This window comes from Patagioenas fasciata, chromosome 19 (genome assembly GCF_037038585.1).
Source record: "Patagioenas fasciata isolate bPatFas1 chromosome 19, bPatFas1.hap1, whole genome shotgun sequence".
NCBI lineage: Eukaryota > Metazoa > Chordata > Aves > Columbiformes > Columbidae > Patagioenas > Patagioenas fasciata.
In genome coordinates, this window is record NC_092538.1 from 8,942,849 (window position 1) to 8,966,559 (window position 23,711).

Genomic DNA, 23,711 nt, shown 5'->3' on the forward strand with positions numbered 1-23,711 from the left:
CCCCAGGTTCCAGTATAAGTTGGGGAATGATCTATTAGAGAGCAGCATAGGGGAAAGGGACCTGGGGGTCCTGGTGGACAGCAGGGTGGCCATGAGCCAGCACTGGGTCCTTGTGGCCAGGAAGGCCAATGGCATCCTGGGGTGGATTAGAAGAGGGGTGGTTAGTAGGTCCAGAAAGGTTCTCCTGCCCCTCTACTCTGCTCTGGTGAGACCACATCTGGAATATTGGGTCCAGTTCTGAGCCCCTCAGTTCCAGAAGGACAGGGAACTGCTGGAGAGAGTCCAGCGCAGGGCAACAAAGATGCTGAAGGGAGTGGAGCCATCTCCCATGTGAGGAAAGGCTGAGGGAGCTGGAGCTCTTGAGCTTGGAGGAGACAGAGGGGTGACTGCATTAATGTTTACAGATATCTAAAGGGTGAGTGTCAGGAGGATGGAGCCAGGCTCTTCTTGGTGACAACCAATGGTAGGACAAGGGGTAATGGGTTCAAACTGGAACACAAAAGGTTCCACTGAAATTTGAGAAGAAACTTCTCACTAAGGGTGACAGACACTGGCCCAGGCTGCCCAGGGAGGTTGTGGAGTCTCCTTCTCTGCAGACATTCAAATCCACCTGGACGCCTTCCTGTGTAACCTCATCTGGGTGTTCCTGCTCCAGCAGGGGGATTGGACTGGATGATTTTTCGAGGTCCCTTCCAATCCCTGACATTCTGTGATATTTCAGATATAATAATGGTTCTTCATATTTTAAGGCTAAACAATTAACAAACAGAAAATTCTGCAAATGCCAACAAAAAAACATCTTATGGGTGTGCCAGATTTGGAGGTTATAATTCACATCTCCCTGCTGAATTTTATCCTTCAGTCTTTCAAGTGAACACTGCAACGCACTATAAGCTGTAACAAGGACAGGGCGAAAGACAGATATATTTTGTCAAAAGAAGAGGCTCAGAAGGGAATGAGAATGATACTCTCTTAAATATATCAAATGCTAACATGGATAACTTCAGTTTACCAGTGTGTTTTTCTAGACACAGTAAACTACCAGATAAATGCACTTGGGATTATTTGTTAGGGACCAAAATGGGCTGAAGAGTATGTAGGTTAAATCAAGGTGTGTATTCCCTAGGGATATCTCAGAAGATAAAAAGCCAGCCCTGACTACTATTTAAAGGCAGCACAGCAGACGGTTAAGTTACACCCAGGTGTGTCTTCCCTCCGGTGATCCCAAAGGAGAGATGCAAGTCCACTTTTCCTATTTAATGGTGGCAGAATAGCTGGTTAGATTACGTTTTAAGTAATTTTGTAAGCTTACCATCCAAATGTTAGGATTCAAAAATTGTAAGCCTACAAAGCTATTTACGATAACAAATACTGCTGCCATCACTGCATAATAAAATATAAACAATGTATTTAAAATAAGCAATTATCCCACTACTAAATTAAATAAGAATATTTTATCGAATGAATGAATTTATGCTCTAGCTGGGCACAAAATGAAGTTCATAAGGAGAACTACTCACTGACAAGTTTCCAGATCAACAAGACAATTCTTATCAATTTGAAATAGCAGGAGGGGTTTATAATGAGGTCAAGAGTGGTTTTCCATATAAAGGGAGCCCAAGAACATGTAATGTTAAAATTGATCAAACATTCTCAATTGAACACCAAGTGTCATACCCACCTTTGAGTTTGTTCTGATGTAAGCCTCTTGATCTCTTCTGTTCTTCGCTTGTGGTGTATGGCTTCATCTCCTGAAGACCAGACTGCTTTAGTTCAAAAAAACTCTTCAAGCTGACTATGAGATATCTGTAAGGAGAAAAAAATAGTAATAATTAAAAAAAAAAAAAAACCACACACAAAACCCACTACTTCAAATTCTACAAAACTATTCTGCCACTCAAAAGGATAAACACTACAAAGCAGTGCTGCTAGGAGGGCTGTGCTCTTTGTGTCTGCAGAAGTGGATGTTGATATAAGGCTGTGATACACACTGGGAAGAAACAGGAAAAGTCTGCGGCAAATACTGACACCCCCCTTTCCTCTAGGTATTTCTTCCTGATAGTTATCCCAGGAAACAAGAGATAACACTTGCCAGTCAGTGGTTCACTTTCATTCAGCATCTTATCTCTGCACTGCAATCGACCTGTGACGCCAGCTCAAGTAAACACACCCAACAAGTTAATGTGAAACGAGCTAACTTAGGTACCAATAACTACAGAGCTAATTGAGGTGCCAATAACTACAGAGCTGCAGTAGTCTGCATTTCAAGGCAGGCTTAATAATCAGGCCATTAGCCTACTCTGGTTCTGGGCTACTGCAGTTAGTACCTAAGTTACTAACATAAAAACAGATCAGATTTGTCTTTCTCAACCATCAGAGTAAGAATCGTAAATTAAAAGTAGTGCAGAATTTGGGAATAATTAAGTAAAGATGTTGCCCAAACCATCTCAGAATTTCCCCTGCCAGCTTTAGACATGTAACCCTGAGGAACATTAAATCTGAAAGGCCTTGGAAAGGACAAGTAATTATCCAGCACTATCTTTGAGATCTTCCAGACAGGAAAGAGCATATCCACCAACACTCCATGCCGCTATCTCTGTAAGATCCAGCAGATAAATTGACAAGGTCTTCATTTCTAGTAGCAAAAGTTCCTGGAAGATCTAATAAAAATCAAATTGGCAAATTCTTGACAGGAAATAATTCATCCCAAGTGAAAACATGTCTTTTCTTCCACCAGTCCTATTATTGTGACAGGTGGATGCTTTGGTAGATCTTTTCTCTTACAACTCTCTGTAAAGTATTCTGCAGCAGGAATCACAAAAACACTTCATGAATAGCATGAACTTAACATGAATATATATCTGTCCTCCAAAGCAGAGAACATGTTTTTATCACAGTTTCAAGACATTATTCAGTATCTTACCATAATCATGGGAGATAAACATGGGTGTACCTATACAATAACTTGGGGGCCGCAAAGATGTTTCTACTGTTTTGTGGAATGATGATAATTATATTTAGCACTCATTCAAGGCTTTTCATCTTCAAAGCACTTTACAAACATTAATTAATCCTCACAACACCCTATGAGGTAGGTAAGTATTATTACAGTAGGTGTGATCAGGTTTGTGTAGGGGACTGTAGAGTGTGCACAAAAGCAGGTAAGGGCAGCAGAAATACATATTCCTGCTATTGCACATTTAAACTCATATTCCTCTCTACATATTTGCACACAAAAACCAAACCCCTCCACATAAACACATATAAACACATGCCCACACAAACGCACACTCCTCCAAAGTAGCTCTATTTTTATGACTGCGCTAAGGCGCTCTGTTTTGGGGAAGGAATATTACCTTGAGTATACTGGTCTTGTAGTGTTCCAACATTTAAATGGTGTAAGATGTTTTTTGCTTTCTATGGTGCAGCCCCAGTTTCTTTCCATGATGAAAAGTTCAGACTGTAAAAATGTAAGAAAGACACCTATTTCTGGTCACTGAATGCTTCCTGATAGTATGGCAAAATCCACACCAGGAAGGAGTGTTTTTAATAACCACAGGTGGATAATAGGCTTGCAAAACACAGATGGGTATTTTAAATAAAAAGAAAAACAGAGAGGTTGAGAGGGAGCACTCACTTTCCAGACAGAGCTCAATACCTGCCCAACTTCTCTGAAGAATTACTAAGAGAACAAGGAAAAAAAAAAACCTGCAGCTTAGTCATATTTGTATTCTTATTAAATGCAGGACTGCCTGAGGCGAACAAGAGCTGATATCATAATTATTGGCTTGCCTAGCCAGCTGCCTTCTCTCACCTGATGTAAGATCAGATCTTTCCAGCCTTTGGAGGCTCTGTACCGCTGAGCCTCCACTCTCTCTGCAAGGCTGTTTGAATGACCTAATCCTGTCCTGGAGCAGCAGCACGCCGTTTTGCTTCAGTAAAAAGGTAAGAGGAAACCTCTGACAACTTCATACGGCTTTTTAGAATTCAGCCGTGAAAGCCAAACGGAAGGGGGAGCAGAACTCTTTTGCCTTGGCTCATCTATTTAATCTGAAGTCCCTGAGGCTGACTTTGAAGAACTTCAAGCTGAGGGAAGGGGAAGGTCAGCACCTACATCCCGTTCCTCAGCAACTCCCAGAGGTATTTATCAGCTGCGAGTGAAGAGTAGCAAGAGAAGGAGTCAAGAAAACAGCAGGTAAGTTAACAGATCCATTGGTCTAGTGCTGGGAGAAATGAAGACTGTAGGTGATTTCCCAAAGGAAAGAAAAATAGCTCTTCTTGTCTCGGGTGTATACCAGCTTAACTTAAGCTACTTTCTGTTCCACAGTCACAAAGAAAGCTGAAAAGAAAGGGAATTAAATAACAAAAAGGCAAATCAAGAAAAGTATCAAAAAAAAGTGGGAAGTCTCATGTCTCACAGATTCATAATAGATTTCAAAAGTTTCCAATGGCAAATGGAAAACTTGGGAAGTTATCTGTTTTCAAATCAAGCTTGCTTTTACTATGGTCTCTGTTTTAACTATGTTACTTTTGCATCATGTGTTTTGTAGTAGTTGATGAAAAAATTGTTGAGACTTACTCCTATATTGAAAGGTGTCCTAAGTGACATCCAGACAGAAGCCAGGATGTGTTAACTGCAGAAATGACTGAATTCGAGTACTGCAAATGGAAATTTGTTTCTTATTTTTTTACATGCACAGGACTTATATAACTTTCTTTTCACATCTTAGTTTCAGACTGTTAGATTTCCAGCCAGAAAGGAACTGTTTGTGTTAGAAACACAATAATTATCAAACCTATAAATAACAAGAAGTCAATATTCACTCTTGGTCCTCCTGCATATTTACCGGACATCAGATTAAATCTTGGGGAATTAGACTTTATTCTAGAAATGTTTCAGTTTGGTTTGTTGGAATTGTATGTTTCTAACTTGAATACTGATATGAGCCAGGTTGAACTGGATGAGTTTTAGGCTGAAAATGTATGTATCTTACTCATAACTTACTATGAGCATAGGAAAACAAAAATATTAAATATTTAGGGTGCATATTTCTTAAGGAGGAAAGGATTGTGTCCTTTACTTTCAGCCAGGTGATGCCTGTATTACATATGCAGCCAAGAAAATATACAACTAAAGCACATTGTTTACCATGCATCCTGGTGAGGGGGGATGAACATGGGTAGAACTAGTAGTAATGTATATGAAATAAGGGGTTACATCCTGGTAATTTGAGTATCTACACTCTGCCCCAAATGTTAAAATACAGTGTGAGAAAGTACTGGCTCATACATGAGCACAGATACTTTATAATATTGCTGTGTTCCTAGATACAACTAGAGCCACGTGTTACTTACTGAGACAGGAGTCAGTCGAGTACTCCAGAGAGTAAATGGAAATATCTGTACGCCATGTGCTAGGTGTGATACAGGAATCTGCCAGGAACACATGAAGACATTTGCCATTACTGCAAAACACTGAGCAGAAAGAGGGACATCTACATAAAGCAATGTCTTTCTGACCCATTCCTTGTAACAGCAGGCTTTGTCTTTTTTAGGAGAATAGCTTGCTACTCAAATACAGTTTTTTGAGGGGGACAGGGAGAAAAACATATTAAAAAAAAACCAAACACATTTTGTAAAAACATAAATAAAAAGAAAACATAATTGTTTAGGATTCCTGGAAACTAAATATTAACCACAACACCATTCTTAACTTTTTGGCTGCAAACTCCAGAAATTTAACGCAAGAAGTGGTGTCATGCAGCACTACTTTCAGTCATTAAATCACTCCCATAACCTGGTTTCATAGGCTGTTAAATGGCCAAGGACAAGAAGAGAGTGACATGGCCTCCAAAAAAAAATCTGAAACAGAAATTTCCAGGTCCTGCAAAAAATACTGGTAGTTGATTCACGTTAGAACCAGAAGGGGCCTTTGATTACAGCCCAGAGTGACCACAGCTAGATCTGAAATGGGAAGTTCTGCAGTCATCCATGTAATAAAATTTAGAAAGCATAAAGTTACAAACAAACAAACAAAAAACCCCATACATAAACACCCACCATGTATTCAGCCTTTAAAAGGTAGGGACTGTGTAATGAAGAATTCTTGCATGTACTACTCTGTCCTGCTTATAAACCCAACAATTATAGATGCAAAATACTCTAGCAGCTTACACCTCACTCATGCAGACACTTTGGAAGCTGGCTCTCTCTGTCTCCATTAGAAAGGAAAAATGTCTGTTTGGATGTGGCATAAAAAACCCAGGATTTGATAGGTCAGTGTCTATAAGGCACAGAAAACATAAATGGAGATAACTTCCAAGCAGACAGGATTTAATGTTTGTGGCCATGTCCTCTGTTTTTACTCAGAAAGCCTGAACTTTATGATTTGCGTCAAACACACCTCTCTGCTCTCCTGCACCTCAAAAGTCATTAGCTCAAAATACAAAGAGATTCATTATGAAGATAATGCAGATTAAGAGAGAGGTACAAATAAAATCCTGCTCTTGTACATCTGTGAGCATGGCTAGGGCCACATCTTTCCAAGGCAACTCTTCATTTAGTTATGGTTTGAAAGCGGTTCTCAGAAGCTACGCAAGGTGGAAAGAGGCTGGAATATCCTGAGTAGGAGCCCACTTGTAAATCACCACAGAATGGCATCATCCTGTCGGCCGTAGGAAGCAGAGCTGTGAGGTGCTGCTCTTTCTTCTGAGTCACTATTGAATCAGTACCCCAACACAGTGCTAAAGACAGGCTGCTGCTTACATAAAGGACCAAAAGCAAAGTCCTGGTTAATGCAATTTATCAAAGACACTACAACACTTTAAATAAGATTAAGGAAATAATTAACCCTTTTGCCACATTTCAAATATAAATTCAAGTCATGCCCTCATAACCACAGCGACCTGCTTGCTACTTCCCTAACTTGCTCCTCACCCCACAAACAGCCTGTTTTTTTGTTGTTTTCTTTTTAATCAATTAAGTCCTGTCCAACACAGCCCATTTTTTGCACCCTTCTTGTGCAACTAAGCCTCCTGGTCATACACAAGATGCTACCAGTGGTTTCTTCCACAATGCCCAGAAACTCAGCGTAATCCAGCACGCCGTGCTTGCCGCTTCTTGCAAACACCCTCTTCCCAAGGGGCCTATGTGCCACTCTTCTTCCTTCAAACCAACATTTAGAAGAGCCACATATTCCAAACAGCTGCGATAGAATATATTATTCTTCATTTTATTTGGGATGGAAGATCTTTAGAGTTGTTCACAGAACGTTACCTTTTGCATTATATAAACAAAATAATAATTTATAAGATTATTTAGAAGTATTTTTCCTAAATTCCCTAACATTTTGAAATGAAACCTGCATTCCTTGTGCCACGTTAAATGTTGTCAAGTATTGAAGGGAGCTGCTAAACATGTGGTTAGTAAAGTGATCCCTGTTTAGCCTTTACAAATCTCAACAGTGTCTTTTGAGGCTTAGTAAATATATGTAAAATCACTTTAAGATGTTTGGATGAGACAGGGCTACTGCAATCCAGAGCATTATTATCTTTCTGTTGGTGAAGTGCTCAGAAATGAATGAAGCATATAGGGTGAGGTTCCATCAGAGTCATGTAATGAAGCAAAACATGCTGTCATTTTAACCCAATTTGTTTCCCTCTGTACTGCTGCCTCACCAGTTTGTTCAAACCTCTCAAAGGAGCTCATCTAGTGTCAGCTTACAACTTCCACACCTAGCCCGTACTTTACTCCTGGAATGGGTAGGTATCCCTGCCCTGCAAACTCTTAACTGCTGGTTCAACAGACCTGCCAGGACAGGTCCCTGCAACATTCCCCTCTGTGGGCAAATGGTAGGATGCCAGAAATATTAGACAGGAACCTGTTCTCCCAGGAATGTAAGTAATTCATAGAAGGAAATAATTTACCATTTTCCCAGCTGGAATAATTAAACAGCTAGGCACTGTCCTCCCAAGCTGCAGAAAAGAACAAACGAGAAGGGGAGAAAAAAAAGGGCTGGGATGTCCTGCAATATATTATAAATTCTCTTCCAGACTAAAGAACTTCAGTTCTGTAACTCCTTCCTCATCAGCCACATTTTCTAAGCCACTGACCATTTTCACTCCTCTCCTATGAACTCCAAATTGGAGTCCATTGTTTCAAAATGCAGTGACCAAAATTGGATACAAACCTTCAGTCAATATTAACCAACACCAAGAGGAGTTAACTTCACAAATCCACAGAATATACCTCTGTAAGCACCTTACACCTGCCAGCACAGCTGCCTTTTTCATTACGGCATGATGTGGCTGGATTTAGGTTCAGCTCGTAACCCATGAAAACCTCAAGATCTCTTTTGCAGAACTGCTACCTAGTCACTTGTTCTCTTTCACTATCTGCAGGGTTTATTATTCCTGTCTAGATGTTAAACTTAGTTATTATTTAACTGCATTTTACTTTCTTCAAACCATTTTTCCTGACTCCTTTTGAGTATCAGTCCTGTCCTCTAAATACATATGCAAAGCTTTCCATCCTCATGCTGTCTCCAAATCTGATTAGTGCTCCTCTCTAGTCTGTCATTCAAGTCACTAGTGAAAATACCAGGTACTGTCATACTCTTCAGAAATCCACTCAAAACACCCTTTCATTCTGACAACAAACAGTAACTACTCGTAATGCTTATTCGACCCAGATTTACTTTCTCTCTACCAGAGATTTATCTAAAATAATTTTTTTTAGTTTGCTTAAGAGAACATCATGGGAGACAGCACAGAAGCCTCACTCATGTCAAGCTGCTTTACCTGTACACCTGCTCCTCTTCTTGCCAGGCCAGTCCCCAGGGAAACCACAGTGCTGTGACAATTCCTTAGTAAATTCATAAGGGCTTTTACTTTCGCCTTTTTTCCCTAGCTTGGTTGTCAGCATTTTTAAAAATTTTGTACTTTTCTGGGAACTAAAGTTAAATCTTCCATCTGTAATTCTCTCATAATTTGTAGTTTCAAGACAGGTGCTATATTTACCGCCTTTCAGCCTTGTGATACAACATCCATACCCAGCAAATTCTCAGGGACAAAGACCTGCAGCTCTGTAGTTACTTCAGCCCATTCTCTAAATTCACTAGAATGAAATTAATTTGGGCCACTGAACCCAAAGACGTCAAAAAGCCTCTGCCCTGTCCTCCGGGAGGTGAGAACACATGTATTCTTCAATGTATGAGATCAGAGGCAAACATTAATATTCCAGAATTTCTCATACTCTGACTTGGCATTGCCCCGTTAGTTTTCCATTGTGCTTTAAGGTCACTAATTAATGTATGCCCTACTTTTCCACCCAGGAATAGATTTGGGCTGGTTTTTTATTTCTTTGAAATGCAAAGTGTCTAGAGAGCACCTGATCTGCCACATGGGTTTGGGGTCTGCTTTGTGACATCTGAATTCTGTTTTGGTAACATGCAGGAAATACTGTTGTCTAACATCTTTTATAAGAACCTCTCAAAGCACTGAAAAATTACATACTAGGGCAAACATTATCAAGATTAGCCATTAATTGAAGGTACTCTGTTTAGGATAGTCTGCCCATAGTCTTCTGAGGTGTTGAGCAACAATATTATATTATTTAAATCTATGGAAATTTACTGTCCATAGGTACACATCAGTTCAGTACACAGCATAAAATACTTGTACTCATATGGAAAAACTCTTTACTTCACAAAATTTTCATTCAGTGGCTAAGACTCAATAGAAATCTAGTGATGTTTTCCTAGATTTCTGTCTGTTCTCATGTAGGTGAGAACACGTTGCAGCCTAATTTGACATCCATTGACTAGCAGTAGTTTTCAGCAGGCAAACTTAACTGCCAGAAAACAAATGGGGCACAGCTTAATTCAGTCACACCTGTTTTTTTCCTCCCTAACCCTATAAAAAACCAACAGGCAACTGTTTTCAACAGGGAAAATAAGCCAGATTTATCTATGCATATGTACATAGGACTGCAAAGGGGATTGCAAAATTTGGCTCAAAGTGATGGTGTTCCTTGCTGTTGAAAGTCTCCACAGAAAGTCATTTTAAAAGAGATATTCAACAAAAATAGGAAAAGATCATGTATACACAAATAGAAGCTCTTCCCACATGTAAAGACATTGTTAAACTGCAAGATTTGAGAAAGAATGACAAAGTAAAATTTAAGAGAGAATGAAAATGTGGAAACTAGAAATATATTGGACTGCGAACTGGCTGAAGGGAAGAAGCCAGAGAGTCGTGGTCAATGGGGCAGAGTCCAGTTGGAGGCCTGGATCCAGTGCAGTGCCTCAGGGGTCAGTACTCGGGCCGGTATTATTCAATCTATTCATCAATGATTTGGACGAGGGAATAGAGTGCACTATCAGCAAGTTTGCTGATGACACCAAGCTGGGAGGAGTGGCTGACACTGGAAGCTGTGCTGCCATCCAGAGACCTGGACAGGCTAGAGAGTTGGGCAGGGAAAAAATGAATGAAATATAACACGGGCAAGTGTAGAGTCTTGCATCTGGGTAGGAACAACCCCAGGTTCCAGTATAAGTTGGGGAATGACCTATTAGAGAGCAGCGTAGGGGAAAGGGACCTGGGGGTCCTGGTGGACAGCAGGATGACCATGAGCCAGCACTGGGCCCTTGTGGCCAAGAAGGCCAATGGCAACCTGGAGTGGATTAGAAGGGGGGTGGTCAGTAGGTCAGAGAGGTTCTCCTGCCCCTCTACTGTGCCCTGGTGAGACCACACCTGGAATATTGTGTCCAGTTCTGAGTCCCTCAGTTCCAGAAGGACAGGGAACTGCTGGAGAGAGTCCAGTGCAGGGCAACAAAGATGCTGAAGGGAGTGGAGCCATCTCCCATGTGAGGAAAGGCTGAGGAGGCTGGGGCTCTTTAGGTTGGAGTAACTACTAATGTAAAAATATGCATTCTTGACAAAATAAAAATTGCAATTCTTGTACACTCACTATTCTAGTAGCACCAAGTTTCACAAAAAAATGTAAGATATGCCAAGAATCATGATAAGAAAAGTGACAACTATCAATATTTAGCTTGGAAAGAGAGAAATAAAGGAATACTTTACAGATAACCGAATAGAGAACCCATATGAAGAATTCTTTTGCCCTAGCAGGTCAGATTTGATGATGTGTTCATTAGTGACCTTCACTGTTCAAACAAACATGCACGTTTCTTGTAACAGACATGGGGCCTAGATTTCCCTGACAGAAGAAATTAGGCATGTGCTTTTGATTTTTTACCTGTTTTCCTGCTGAAACTCTTTACTTTAATCCAGCTGACCCTGCACCGAGCAGCGGGAGTTGGACTACACAATTTCCTGAGGTCCCTTCCAGCCTCAGCTTTCCTGTGAATCTTTCCAATGGTATTTCTGCTAAACAGATCTTGTTACGAAGTAGAAACGAGAGCTGGGAAAACCAAGCACCTTATAGCTCCGCTCTACAGACTCCCAGCTGCAGAGAAAAATGGTCTTTGACCATAGGATAAGATCTGCCAGAGGAAGCTGCTGTGACCACAACACAAGTTGACAAAGAAAGCAAAGGATGAGGTTGCTTCCAGTAGCTGGCTGACCTCTTTACCAACAAAGAATAACTAAAGCTGACAAAAGCTTCTATAGCCTGTAGTCCCTCACAATTCTATAATATTACAAATTTTGTCCCGTACTTGTTTAGTCAATCTGAGAAAGCTACACCAGTAGAATGAGTGAAAAAGTGTATTACACATAGAGGTACTTAAAAGGAAGGAAAATACTGAGCTGTTGCTGTTATCAATTCTGATACAGATCCGTGGGGCTTTTACAAAATATATTTATATTTTAATATATTAATATTTTTCTCCTGAAATTATTATTCTGAGGACAGAGTTAGCAATAATATAAAACTGTACTTCTAGTCCCTTAATGAATATTCTTTATCAGCTGTGCTTTAAGCATTAAAAACAAACACCTATAAAATGTCTCATTTACATTATTTTTTATGTATTAGAAAACAGAATGGTTTTTGTAGCACGTTTAGTTTTACATCTCTTTGTTTAATGTGGTAATCCCCTAAGATCAGTTAATTATGTTTTATGTACCACTGAAATTCAATATTTTAAGAAGAGAAATGAGCATAGATTCAAGCTCTTTCTATCTAGCTGCTCCCAAAAATATAAGATTCCATTTCAATAAAAGAGTTAATTTTTCAAGCTAATGAGAGAATGGACAAAATCCCTGTTAGAGGGGCCATGGATCCACCAAGAAGAATCTCTTGTGCTTCATAAGCTGCATGATGATATATGCACAGCAAATGCAACAGGAGTACTGGGGAAAAACATGGGGTTGATAAGATTCCTGTTTAATTTTAGCCCTTTTCTTGTTTTTAATTTTCTTCTCTATTCAGAATTTTTGTAACAGCATGAAGTATGTGTATTAAATTCAATACACTTGCTTAAATGATGCTTCCTTAATGAAACAGATACTGTTTATTCAGACTGTTTATTGTGAAATGCTGCACACGCAGTTTTTGGACGTTTGCTGTTTCTGTGAAATTCCTTTCCTTTATTTCAAGGGTGTTATTACCTCATGTTTTGTGGCTAACGAAATCTCTATTTTCTAAAGTCACTGGGCCTTCATATAAGTGAGGGGTGGAGAGGGCTACTCGTTGTGTAATAGAACTGAATTTCTGCTAAAAAAGCTGTGAACTTCACATTTTCTATGTTTTATTTAATGTAGTTTTAGGGATGCTTTAATACTTTGCCATAAGATATTTTAATTAACCATAATTTGGGACAGAAAGAATTAAAAGTATATTTGTTGTCTCAGTTACCAACATAGAAGACACACTTACCCTGAAGCAATCCCCTCAGGAGATGGACAGACACACAGAAAGACAGAATTCGGAATTTGCTAAGAAACAGTGGAAAGTAGATGTGCTATTTTGAGTACATATATAGCTCTTAAAGGAGATTCTCTGTTGCTTTAGATATTCATCAAAAAGTTGAAATATTCAAGAATGGAAAAGACTACTCTCATGGCCTCCATTTCTTAGATGCTCTACCACTAGAATACTTCAGAGATTTAAGCCCTGAAGAGGGGTATGCACATCACAAATTTCCGCATTTTCTTTACAGTGATTTTGCTGAGCACAGGGACCATTATTTAGTTAGTGCTGCTCTCCTGGTCACTCAGACAATGGCCAAATTTACCAAAAAAACGAATAAAAAAGCACCTCCTATTTCACAAGGCAGATGGAGCTGGCTGAAAAGTTCATCCTAGATGAACAAATCACATTATGTTGCCAAAATTTTGCATCAAGCATTTATGTCATACTGGCTTGAGCAATGTGCTTTTAAACAAACAAAACCGGGGGAAGAAACTTAGCTTTGTTTTGCTCTTCTTCTAGACGAAACAGTTTTCACAAAGCCTGAAGAATTTTGCTGGAAGAATTAAAATCACATAAGATGAAGAAGTAAAATTAACTGAAAAATCAAATAGCTGTTCTTTATATTTTGCTTTTAACAGTAAGAAAGCAGTGCTTATGAAACAGAATTGGGCTCTGGGAAAACATAGGGACTGGGAAAACAGGCGGGTGTAGCAGAGGAGTACTTGGAGAGTGGGGAGGGTAAAGGGGCAGAACAACCACTGGTCACTTTGCAGCACAGCAGAGAGAAGGTTAATTGGGTGAATGAACTTTGGTACAACTTAGTCCATCAGATATGGCCATATTTACAGTATTTAGAGACTCTTACGCTGGTCTCATATAACTGTAGGTTATATGAGCCTATTCTCTCAACTTCCCTCATTTTCAGATCTTCCTCCCTGAGAACTCTCTTTGTATTAACAGCAGACATTATGTTTTCCAAGGCTTACAAAGAATGAACATAATCCTCCCTGAAAAGTTTAATGACTATATGCACGACTTCTTGTTTTGTTCACCATATTAGATTTGCGTAGGGGAAAGGGACCTGGGGGTCCTGGTGGACAGCAGGATGACCATGAGCCAGCACTGGGCCCTTGTGGCCAGGAAGGCCAATGGCATCCTGGGGTGGATTAGAAGGGGGGTGGTCAGTAGGTCAGAGAGGTTCTCCTGCCCCTCTACTCTGCCCTGGTGAGACCACACCTGGAATATTGTGTCCACTTCTGGGCCCATCAGTTCCAGAAGGACAGGGAACTGCTGGAGAGAGTCCAGCGCAGGGCAACAAAGATGCTGAAGGGAATGGAGCATCTCCCGTGTGAGGAAAGGCTGAGGGAGCTGGAGCTCTGGAGCTTGGAGAAGAGGAGACTGAGGGGTGACCTCATTAATGTTCACAGATATCTAAAGGGTGAGTGTCAGGAGGATGGAGCCAGGCTCTTCTCGGTGACAACCAGTGATAGGACAAGGGGTAATGGGTTCAAACTGGAACACAAGAGGTTCCACTTAAATTTGAGAAGAAACTTCTTCTCAGTAAGGGTGACAGACACTGGATCAGGCTGCCCAGGGAGGTTGTGGAGTCTCCTTCTCTGCAGACATTCAAAACCCACCTGGACACCTTCCTGTGTAACCTCATCTAGGTGTTCCTGCTCTGGCAGGGGGATTGGACTAGATGGTCTTTCGAGGTCCCTTCCAATCCCTAACATTCTGTGATTCTGTGCTTTTTCTTCTCCCTCTCTCCTGTCTTCCTAATTTCAAATCACTTGTATCTCATCTTGTTCTCAGCAGTTATTCCTTCCTGAAGGATTAACGTATTTGTATGCTACTCATTTTGCAAAACAATGTCAGCCCATATTTTCTCTTAAGGTTCTTTAATCTCCAAACTGCCCCTCATTTATTCTTCAGTCTGCCTGTCTGTCTGTCTCTTGCTCCTCCTGGTATTCCAAAGACAATGCTTTAAATTACAAAACTCACTTCTCAACTTGATGCTGGGCTGTGAATAACTTTGTAATTTTGGGGGCAGGAAGAGAAGACTGTTGGGATAATCATGCATTTTCCTTTCTATTTTTCTACCCTATTTTTTTTCCTCTCTCCATTTTCTCTAACCAAAGTGTTTGCTTCTGCAACTCTGTCTCTCTGGAAACACTACCTTTTACACTGCAGTGAATTCATGCAATTGAAACATTAAGCATTCTCTGATTTTATGTGTTTAAAATAGCATGCAATGCAGTGCACATGATACCAAAAAACATCCATCCTGGGTGAAACCAAAGGCACATCTGTCCCGGTATCCTCTTTCCAGCAATGGACAACATTAAATGCCTGGAGAAAAGCACAGAAAGAGCAAACACAGTTTGCAAGTCACAGACCTCTTAATTCAGAGCTGCTGTCCATCTATTTAATAAGCCACAATGGATTTTCCTTTCCACGAACCTGTCCAGTCACCCCTTGAATCCATACAAGCTTTGACATCTACAGCACCCTGTGGTAGGGACTTGCACAGCTGAGCTACATGCTGTGCAAGAACCACCTCGTTTTGACAGTTTTGAATCTCCATCCTGCCAGGCTCATGTAATGGTCTACAGCTGTTGAATTAGAAGAAGTCTGCCTTCAATGCCTGCTCACCCTCCCCACGCCACTTGGGATTTAACACATCTCTTCCATTCTTTCACCACCAACAACTACCAAAGCTGACTTATTCATTGTATGGATGCTGGTCCAGATCGTTATTGTCATTGAGCTGACATTTTCATGGAACCATCCATCATTACTCTTTCCTCAGTTTTGATGGCCAGCTAAATACCTTTTTTTTTCCCCCCAAAAAACAACAAACAAACAAAAAACCCACACACACACACAAAAAAAAGAAGTCAGGATTGCTTTTTGGTAAACAATGTTTCGTGTTTCTCTTTAGATTTACCTATAAGGTTAAATGCCCCATCACTGAATCTCATCATGTCTTTTTCCTCTTTCTCCCATCTAATCTTCATCATAACTATTCAGATAACACTATCATCTGCAAATTTTGTCATGGTTACTTTTCATCTCTTTTTCCAGGTTGTCTGTGAATACATTAAGCAAGACAAAGTCTCAGCAGACCCCTAAAGATCACCCCCAGTACTGGTGACCTCCTTCCTTGTCAAAACTGATCACTCTCCTTCACCCTTCGTTTTCTACCCTTTAACCAAATATTTATCCATGCATAGATCTTTCCTGTGGATATTCAGGATTTCAGTGGAAAGTTTCCTTAAAACCGGGTGACGGAGCATCTTGTCAAAAGCTTTTTGGTAACCTAAGCAAACTACCAGCCCAACTTCTGCAGTACACCTGTTTGAAACACTTGAACATGCTAGTCAGTATTGACCACGGCACATATAAAAACAAAACTTCGGTTTTGTAGACAGAAAGGTTATTGCTAGGACTGGAAGGTGCGTTTCCTCCTAAGAAATAAGGACCATTCTCCATTACCTGTTCCTCCATCTTTACCACTTTACATGCAACACTTTTCATGCATGCCTAGGAATAGGTGTCAGCAGAATACATCACTCCAAATCAGCTGTGCTTCTATGAGCTAGCTGAATTACTTACCAGTTGCTAGGTGGATCCTGAAAATCCTTTGATCTTAAGGAGCCAAAGCAGAAGCTTGAGTCTTGGGGTTTTTTTTTGTTTTTTCTTTTCAAAGGTTTCTCCAGAAACTAAATGCTTGACCTAGTGCTGCATTACCTCTGACTGCATCCAACTTCTTTTCTTCACTGAGAGACTTAGAGGTCACTGTCAACTAGACTGCATAACCCAGACTAAACATGCAAAACAAGTACAAACAGCAGTTTGCACTGATTCAGTTTAATTCAACGTAAAACCAATAGAAACTGTTCCAATGAAAACTGTGACTTGCAGCAGCTTTGCCTGCTAACATTAAGGACCCAAAATAGGCAGTAACAGGTGAAATTCCTCTCTGTATACATGTATTGTAGTCAGACATTTCCAAAGCAAAACCACTGCAGTCACATAGCCCCTCTACTTGGTTATCTGTCTCTGCTGTTTCTCTACTTAGCACATCACTGCTCAGTGAATCAGTCATTCAAAGTTTTTTGGGTTTTGGTTTTTTTTTTGAACATACTCAGCTTACGACTGTGTAAATAAGATTCCCAAATCCATTCCTCAGATCAAATAAAGGTAATTACAGAGCTTACTGTGGGCGATTCCCAGTGGGAGGGTGGGAGTGGCCACGGGTGGGGCTGCAAGGTGAATACTGTACATGCACAACAGAGAAAATGGGAATGTACCACACCCATCATAAAACATGCTGCCACAGCCAGCAACAGAAACCATTAGGGTGGATCATCATACACACCTTCTCATAAAGACAGAAAGATGGCATGAGATCCCAAGATGAACTCTCAAGTCACAGGGAGATGAGCGTGACTCACTGAGAGAGAAAAGGAACGTAAAACAAATTATGAGACTACTGAAGAATCTGTGCCATGTGTCCCCCTCGCTCCCCCCACATGAAGTTCCCCACAGAGGATTAACAGGCTACAACACATGGCATACAGCCCTTAAGCCATCAATAGGGAACATCTTACAATTAATCACATTTATTACACTGGCAGCAAGGAAAAGGGCCACAACATGTTACATGTCAGGTACAGAGTAGCTGACAATTCCCGACCCACGTTACTTATGGCATTCAGTGGTTCTCATGGTTTGAAACATCAACCAATCTCAACTCTTAGCATGTCTTTAAAACCAACTGACATTTCCCTTTCAATTAAAAAGTAATGGCGAACAGTAAAAAAGAGATAGAAAATATTGTGGATAGTCCCTAGAACTGGAACAGCCAAAGCAGAAGGGACAGGGATACTTTGGAATACCTCAAAAGAACTAATGTGAGAGAAGAAAGAAAAGTGACATGGATTTTATTGCAGGGAGAGGAAAGGAAAGAGGATGGATAAAGGAATACTTAGGAGACAACCTGCATAATGATAAGAAAAAGGGACACTGAAGAAAACAAAAGATTATATGAAACAGGGCTATAAAAACATTAAGAGTGAAGCACAGATGAAGGAACTGTGAGATACCTGGAAAAAAACAAAGCAGTAATTCCCAAGCGTATTCTCCTAGCTTTCAGCAATCGGTAGTTTGTGAATTTATCTCTTTATCTATTGTCCAATTTAATGGCTGTAGCTGCTTTGTCATTGCTTCTTCCTATGATTTTTTTAATAAGTCACACGACTGTACTGACAGCTTTACTATACTTGTTGCATCTATACATGGCCAGTCCCCAGATCCAGTGCAGAGTAAAACTTTGCTTTGAATTCAGCACGGGGAATTCAGTTACATACTCGTTATGATCAGGCCGTGAACAGGCTACGCCGTTATCTCTTGTGCTGGTTTGACCTGTCAACCAAGTTGGTTATTCATGAAAGAATCACAGAGTTTCTGTATCATATTAACTACTTCAACTCTTGGAACTGTGTTTGACTTCATGCTTAGATGTCTAGTATAAAGCAATGAAATTTCATACTCCTCATTCAGGAAACAGCACAATCATTCATCCAGAAAACAGGACAGAATATGCAAAGGATAGGGGTTTGAAAATACCATCAGAGTTGCAAAGCCGGTAGGGAGAGCTAACATCTTTTTTTATTAGGTTAACTGCTGTAGTTGGAAAGATGTATTAGTGTTTATTATGAGGAAATATTATGAGGAAAAAGGTGTGGGGAATACCAAGTTCAAATGACAAGCTCATTCACCTTCTCAACTAATTTTTTTCCATGCTTAGCTTCTGTTCAGTGCTGAGTTCTCTTTCTGCTGAGCTCATTACAGTGGTTCAACACCTGTGAGGGACTTTTCTCTATCAAGGGCTTCCCAAAAGATGGGTCTGCCCAGGCTACAAGAAATATGGAAGTTCTTAGAGTGTTTTTCTCAGTCACACTGCATGAATTTGTAGTATGTTTTCTATTACTGCATGAATGAATCCTTCAGCATTAGAGATAAAATATATACCCAAAATGAACAGGATATGCAATGCAGCTGAGGGGAAACTTGAGTAGAATCTACACTTCTAAGGAGTTCTGAAAACCAACTGCCTACATGTAAACTCACCCGGTGTTGTAACATTCGGGTTATTCACATCACTTTCAGAATAACTGTTTCATAGGAATTGATTCACATGGAGACACAGAACATCAGGCAAACTGTAATGCAGCTGTAGCCAAAGCCTCTTTCCACCTCGACAGTTACTATTAAGAGGGTAGGAAACACATGCCATGTAATATGATGCAGAGAGGGTCTCATGGTTGCAAACTTTCTTCACCCATACTTGAGATTATCACTGCACCAGCCCTGATGAATTAAGCTTATTTTCCACATGCTCTCACTAAATACGTAAAAGTTATTTAAAGAGATAGCTCACAAACAGATCTAAATTCAGAAGAGTAGAAATACAATCCTTACAAGTTCTGCAAAAGCTATTTAAATCTCCTGTAATCAAGATCCAATACATTTTATAATGAGAAGCAATAAAGCAGCACGAAATTGATGTGGCTAAACCACAGTTTTCCTGAAAATGTCTTCTAAAAATAGGGTAAGCCTTAGTGGCAAGAGTGTTAGAGATGAACAAAGCAATCATAGCTATCACCAACCAAGATCCAGCACAACCTTCAGCGTCAATCTGTCAGGAATAAGCTTAGAAAGAAGGTCTTGCATTCATTGTGAGCCACAAAAAATTCTGATTCTCATTAAAAAATTATTTTCATTCTGAAAGTTTCCTATATAAATAATTACACTTAAAAATATTCCTATATGCATAGAAAATTTTAGCCACAAAATTTTGGTCACTTCTACAATATCTGGAACTTGACATTATTGGGGGAGAGATTTTTAACTATAAACTGAAAAGTGGCATTCTAAACCCTCATGGCTTCTCTGACTCCTTTCTCATAAAGGACTCAGGAAAAAAAAAATCCCAAATAGTTATTTCTTTCCTGCACTGGAAAACATCAGTGTGACCTGGAGAGGAAAAATATGATTTAGTGTTCTGGGGAGGGGGCAGAGAAGAAAGTAGATGAGACAAGCCTGTGTCAAGCAAGGATCAGTGAGCTGCCTAAGGCACGCATGCAGAATGAATTACGAATTGGGGAACATCCAAACACACCTTCCTCTCATGAAAACTGATCTCAGCCCCAAGGGATGGATGGATGGAGAGGGCATTTACAGTAACATCCAGCGTTGAGAGCGGTTCGGGTTGCTCCAACGGCCCAGTGCCGAGCGCTGGTCAAGTGTATCACCGGCAAAACGCCCTCCGCTATCCAGAAAAGACACAAAACCAATAATTGTTTAAACTATGGATCGCTGCCACATGACTTCAGTCATGCAGAGCTAATAGATCAGCTGCTGCTACCTGGCTTATCCAAACACTCAGCTGAGGTTACAGTTTCTCACTATTTTCTTTTTTTAAAGATAGTTATCTTATCATAGGAGCCTAGGATTGTCACGCAACATTTACAAAAGTAAAAATGACATGGGTTGGGGAGGAATGGTTCCAGCTACATCTGGCATAATCAGACACTATTTTCCAAATAAAAGCATCATTGTTTTCTTTAACAAGCCCTATGTCTAAGCAACCAACAATTTCCTTAAGTTCTTCGTCTCCCCGGAGCCATTTATTGTAAATGATTTATTGTAATCCGGATTATTGACAAACTCCACTGACAGTAATTTCTTCTCTCTTAAGGAAGATTTGTCAGTAAGTGATCTGATTTCCCTTTGCTAAAATCTATATTAACAATGCAAAGTGTTTTTTTTCCTCATATATTATTTCCACAGAATAAAGTTGTTCTCTCTAAGGTACATTTTAAAAACAAAAGGCAAGATTTAAAGAACAATAACAAAGATTTTTCAGTATGTTAATTTGGCAGTTTCTACTGATCTGTATTCATAGTCTGCTGTGATACATATTGGTGAAAGTAAAGTCACAAATGGCTTCTAGAGTGAGAAGTTTGGACTCCAAGAAAAAATGAGAAAGTCAGAAGTACACAGCCAGAGGTTTTTCTTTCACAGCAAGACATAATAGGGTGAAATCGGTGTGCTCGGCTCGCTCTCTGAAATGCCTGTACACCAATGCGTGCAGCATGGGGAATAAGCAGGAGGAGTTAGAAACCTGTGTTAGGGCAGGAGATTATGACCTAGTGGCAATTACGGAGACATGGTGGGACAGCACACATGACTGGAATGTGGTCATGGATGGCTATGTCCTTTTCAGGAAAGACAGGCCAGCCAGGCCTGGTGGTGGAGTTGCTCTTTATGTGAGAGAGCAACTACAATCTATTGAGTATTGTCCAGGCATGGATGAGAAGCGAGTTGAGAGTCTATGGTGAAAGTTAAGGGGCAGGCTGGCAAGGGTGATACTTTTGTGGGCGTCTATTACAGGCCACCAGATCAGGGTGAGGAAGTCGATGAAGCCTTCTACAGACAGCTGAGAGCAGCCTCACAATCACAGGCCCTGGTTGTGTTGGGGGATTTTAACTCCCCTGATGTTTGTTGGAAGGACTGCTCGGCCAGCCAGCCACAGTCCGGGAGGTTCCTCCAGTGCCTTGACAATAACTTTCTGATGCAAAGGGTGGAGGAGCCGACTAGAAGAGGTGCATTGCTGGACCTCATCCTCACTAACAAGGAGGGTCTGCTTGAAGCGGTAAAGGTTGAGGGCTGCCTTGGTTGCAGCGACCATGACATGGTGGAGTTCAGGATCTCATGTGGCAGGAGCAGGATAGCAAGCAGAATTGCAACCCTGGATTTCAGCAGGGCAAACTTTGGCCTTCTCAGGCAATTGCTAGGGGAAATCCCATGGGCAAGGCTGCTTGAAGGTAAAGGGGCCCAAGATGGTTAGTGTTCAGGGACTGTTTCTGCCAGGCACAAGATCAGAGCATTTTTTTCCCAACACATGGCAGATAAAACTAACACCAGAGGCAATGTAGGCCCACTGATGAACGAGGTGTCCTGAGGAGCCCCGTACCACTGAGGCCCCAGAGGAAGACAGGACAATGGAGGAGTTTGCCTCAGTTGATGAGGACTGGGTTAGGGAGCAGTTAGGCAATCTGGACATCCATCAATCCATGGGTCCAGACGGGATGCACCCACAGGTGCTGAGGGAGCTGGCTGAGGTCATTGCTGGACCGCTCTCCATCATCTTTGCCAAGTGTTGGGAAACGGGAGAGGTGCCTGAGGACTGGAGGAAAGCAGATGTCACTCCAGTCTTCAAATAAGGGCAGGAAGGAAGACCCGGGTAACTATAGACCAGTCAGCCTCACCTCCATCCCTGGGAAACTGATGGAACGACTTCTCCTTGGTGCCATCTCAAGGCATAACAGAGATAAGAGGGTCATTAGGAGCAGTCAACATGGCTTCACCAAGGGGAAGTTGTGCTTGACCAACCTCATTGACTTTTATGAGGACATAAGATGGATGGATGACGGCAGAGCAGCAGACGTGGTCTACCTTGACTTGAGTAAGGCATCTGACACAGTCTCCCACAGCTAAACTGAGGGAGCTGCTTGAGAATGGTGCCAATCTTAATGTTAAGACTGAAAACAGCACTGTGATCATAGATTTGGGATTCTTCCTCAGATGGGACATCCCCTTGACATGGATTCTTGACAATGGCATTAAATAACCGCCATTGAATGCAGATTATCAGCTCAACATTATTTTAGTACAAGGCTGCTTCTCATTCAATATTCAGTAAAATATTTTCACTATGAAGGGGAGAATTTTTATAGTATTAAAATAACAGTAAGACTCCTCCTTTCCTACCAGCCTCCATGAGACAGCAAAAGGAAATTCATAAGCAGAACCTGGTGAACATCTTAGAGAGGAGGGACGATAGTAATTTGGTTATCCTGGACCTTTTGTATTTACTGTCCAAATAACCATAAGAACATAAAAGCTTCAGGAATTATTATACTTTATCACACTTTTGACTTACCTATTTTCTTATTTCCATTAACCTGATTTTCTTGAAATCAAGCTCCTCCTTTTCTTTATTTGTGACCATGTGTCAAATGTCTCTTGCAATGCAGAAGTCATTAGTCAAGAATCGGAACTATACAATAGCTTTTTAATAAAATTCTAATGCTTAAGACCACAAATTAGGCAGCTGGGTTGACAATCTGCAGTATAAAGGAAGGTCAGATGCAGCTTTGTATAACCTGAAGTGGGAAACCAGCATTAAGAGGATAGACAGTGTGGAACACTTACAAATATACACACACATCTATTTCCTAGTTGTCAGTTTTCCCACCTGCTCCTTTTAAGATGCACGTCAGTCAGAAGTGCGCCTCCTCATCAGCCTCCAGTTAAGCTACTGGGAGAGGAATCTGCACCCAAGAGATTTCTGAACTTTATCTAACATCATTTTTTCCTGATATACTACTACAGGTCTCACACCTGATTTCCAAGCCCCATTGTGCTTTATCCCCTTGGGCAGCGCAGTCTCGCTCATCATAAATACAGATTTCTCTTTGAACTCTAAGGGCAAAAAAGGTTTTCCACATTTTTAAGTGATATATCTTTGTTAACCAAACCTAATAAACCCCTTAGCTATTTACCTAACAGCCATTTAAACGCGTGGCAAAGACTTTGCAAATTAACTCTTGACGTACAGTGGCGTTTTCTCCCTGACTTGTACACCTGAAACCTAAACTCTGAACACAGGACATTTTTACATAGATACACACTTGGTGCAGCATTATGTGCATGACATAAGAAGAGGATGTGAGTCCTCCTTTTGCAGTTTTACTGTATGG

General features: G+C 40.7%; 1 protein-coding gene across 1 annotated transcript in view; it reads right to left on the reverse strand.

Annotated features, from left to right (window-relative positions):
- The window catches only part of SLC46A1 (solute carrier family 46 member 1), a 75,726-nt gene that overhangs the window by 29,040 nt on the left and 22,975 nt on the right, over positions 1–23,711 (reverse strand). The window contains 3 exon segments of the mRNA XM_071817073.1: positions 1,682–1,806; positions 3,357–3,460; positions 5,356–5,433. The gene's annotated coding sequence lies outside the window, so the exon portion shown is untranslated.